Source organism: Hibiscus syriacus, unplaced genomic scaffold, assembly GCF_006381635.1.
Source record: "Hibiscus syriacus cultivar Baekdansim isolate YM2019G1 unplaced genomic scaffold, ASM638163v2 tig00110483_pilon, whole genome shotgun sequence".
NCBI classification, from domain to species: Eukaryota; Viridiplantae; Streptophyta; class Magnoliopsida; order Malvales; family Malvaceae; genus Hibiscus; species Hibiscus syriacus.
Window position 1 is genome coordinate 2862020 of NW_024062759.1, and position 3618 is coordinate 2865637.

At 34.9% G+C, this 3618-nt stretch overlaps 1 pseudogene; it reads left to right on the forward strand.

Annotated features, from left to right (window-relative positions):
- The first annotated feature begins 201 nt into the window (after window positions 1–201).
- On the forward strand, window positions 202–2167 carry LOC120129108 (annotated as a pseudogene).
- Window positions 2168–3618: the final 1451 nt, after the last annotated feature.

The window sequence follows — 3618 nt, forward strand, 5'->3', positions numbered from 1 at the left end:
TTAGAGAAATTATTTTGTATTTTACCCTAAAATATAAATATTTACATACACGAACAACACAGTAGATCTAGCTTAAAATCAAAGGCTTTTCTGTTCATGTAAACCTAAACCACACAAGTAAGAGAGAGGAAGGAGCACAAGAAACAAAAGGCCACGTGTCGAAACCTCACAATTTCCTCTCCAAATTCATGAAAAATCCTCCATTTCCCATTTCCCGAAAACTGGATAAGCCTCTCTATCTCGTCTCTTCCTTCAATTTCAACTTAAAATCCCAATGCTAAACCTCAGATTTCCACAATGATTTAACCCAAACTTCCCAAAACCCAAATTTTCCCATAAATTACCTACTTTTTTTCTGCATATTCATACACAGCCAACACTACTCATACACATAGATTCAAACACCAATGGCGGCGGTCAACTCACTTTCTTTCTCGGCAATCGGTCAAACATCCGGCGAAAGAAAACTTAATGTCTCGTCGGCGCGTTACCTGGTTTCCAATTTCGAAGGATTCCGTTTCCGTACAAGTTTTTTACATCAATCCGTTGGACTTCGAGCTTCCACTACTGCTTCTGCTTCCGTTGTTCACTGCATGTCCACTACTACCGGTTTGTTAAATTTTAAACCGTTATTTACAATGCTGGAACTTGGTTAGACTGAATTAAGTTATGGGAATTGTTCGATTTTATTGATGCTATTTTGTTTTTGGGGTTTTGATTTTCCAGATGTCCCGCCAACTGTTTCTGAAACAAAGTCGAGTTTTTTAAAAGCATATAAGCGCCCCATTCCCAGTGTGTACAACACGGTTTTGCAGGAGCTGATTGTGCAGCAACATTTGATGAGGTACAAGAAGACGTATCGGTATGATCCGGTTTTCGCCCTCGGTTTCGTTACGGTGTATGATCAATTGATGGAAGGATATCCGAGCGATGAGGATCGAGAGGCCATCTTCCAAGCTTATATCAATGCCTTGAAAGAGGACCCCCAACAGTACAGGTTTGTTTCATGGAGTTCCCTTGCTTTCATTTACGAATTGATGAATCGAAGTATCAAACACTAAAAGGACAAATGGATTGCATATGGTAGTGTTGATGAAACTGCGTTTATGTTCCTTGTATGTCTGCTTTTTTTGAATTATATCTTGAAGTAAATGAGAATAATGTTTCCCTGTAATGATCTCTTTTTTGGTTGTTTCTTGATTTAGAGATGATGCACGGAAATTGGAGGAATGGGCCCGTGGTCAAACTTCGAGTTGGCTTGTTGAGTTTTCGACTAGAGATGGAGAAGTTGAAGCTATACTGAAAGACATTGCGGAAAGAGCTGGGGCTAAGCGGAGTTTCAGCTATAGCCGTTTCTTTGCTGTTGGGTTGTTTCGTCTTCTTGAGCTGGCCAATGCAACTGAACCTACAGTGTTAGAAAAGGTGAGTTTATCGAGTGTACGTCTAAGATGTCGGAATAAGTTAGTTAAATCATTGAAGGATTAACCGAATTCAGGAATGAAACATGCAATGTCAAATTTAAGTAACAACTGCACCTATGATTTAACTTATCCGTACAACAGCTCTGTGCAGCCTTAAACATTGACAAACGAAGTGTCGATCGAGATCTTGATGTCTATAGGAATCTGCTTTCCAAGCTGGTTCAAGCTAAAGAGCTGCTCAAGGAGTACATCGAGAGGTAAATTCTCTCCTACACTCTTTCTATTGCCTGCTCTGTATTCTGTAATGCAGTTCAACATATATTGTCTGAGATAGAGAATTACACCGCAAAATCAAGCCATTAAACCTCTTGAAAGGACAACCAATCTTTTAGAATTTACCTTCAATTCTAAATGTGCTCTGCACCGTACGGATGCGGTTGTTGCTTCATATTCTAGTCTGAAATGTTTTCGGAAATGCAGGGAGAAAAAGAAAAGAGAAGAAAGATCGGAATCACCGGCAGCCAACGAGGTCGTCAAGAAATTTTGGGTGAATACCAATACCTTAGCAGTAATTCAATATTTTTACTGTCAATGTGCTTATAATCTTTTGTGATACTTTGATCCCCTTTTTTGTTGTCTGAGGAAGAAACAGTGACCTCCATGATTTAGGCTCAATGTGTTAGCTTGTGTAATGTTTCCAATTTCGTGGTTGATGTACACACCTATGTATTATGTAATTTTTTTCATAGTCTTACTCTTCCAAATGTATCTTTGGTTCACACTTGGTTCGGTTGGTTTTCGGTTTTCATCTAAATTCGTTTTAATCTTGATTTTTTAAAATGAAACCGATACGATTGATTGCTCACCTCTATTTCGACCATCGAACCATCACAATAAACTTATTTATCCTAGAGACGGGAGGAGAGTGTGATAACTAGAGGCGTAGATAAGACGTTAGTATGTATAAGCTATTCGAGTTTGATTCAATTTTTATCTAATTGAGCTCGAGTTGGGATAGTCTAACTATAGAGTGAGTCAAGCATCTTGATACTTTATTCAAACAGTTGGTAACTTAATCAAACCTTCTTTTTATAATGTATATGTATATATTAAATTACCACTTTACCCTATATATATATAAGATTTCGCTGAACATTATAATGTATTGTTTATACCAACAAACTTTTAATTATTCTAATAATATAAACTTAAAAGATTTATTTTTTGACACTACATTTTTTCCAGTCGTCATTGGCGGTGAATTGCCACCAATCATCGGATGCTTTTCGCGACAAAATCAGTATCACAATCACAATGTTCACATTTCACTTATCTTTCTTCTTATATGTTTTTTTTCATGAAACCCACTCAAAATTATGAAATTAAAAATAACATTATTTTTAGGGGTTTGGAGGCTTTCTCAAGTTTGAGGGGTTTTGGATGTTTGTTAAAAAATTTGAACGAATATTCGAATATTAGCACGTAAAACCTTTAGATGAATTTTCATCGATTTTTAAGTGGGTTTTATGAACCAATTCAATGAAAAGAAAAAGGAGTGAAATATAAATATTTTGATATGATATTGTATATAATGACGATTGTTGACGATCAACAATTGACTGTTAGTAGAGGATAAAAAGTATAGTGTCAAAAAGTGAATTTTTTAAGAGTTTGGTGATAAAATTGATACACTCATAAAGTTCAGTGCCTAAAATGTTATCGTTTTGAGTATCAATAGTCGCACAAATATGATATTATTTTATCCATGTCATCACAATGATTGAAATATCTGTCCACATTATCGTATTGTTAAAATTTAACCCAATGATACAATTAAAGTAAAAACTAAAGTTTAGTACTATAATTGAAGCAATTAAAAGTTCGTGATACAAACGATACAATACTTAAAATTCAGTAATATTTGATATAACTTAACCTAAATTTAAACAAAAACCCTATTTTGTCCCTTTCCCGCTCTTGTTTTTATTATACATCCCGTATTATGTAGTTTTTATTGATAATTTATTTTCGTTCATAAAATTTTATAAACTTATAGAATTTATTTTTTTAATATAAAATTTTGAATCCGTCCTTAACTGAGATTTAACTGCAAACTCTTCCTAATTAATTATTGATAATCCAACCCGATACTTTAATAATGGTTTTGTTTGAACTGTATAGGGCTGCAAAGATGCGG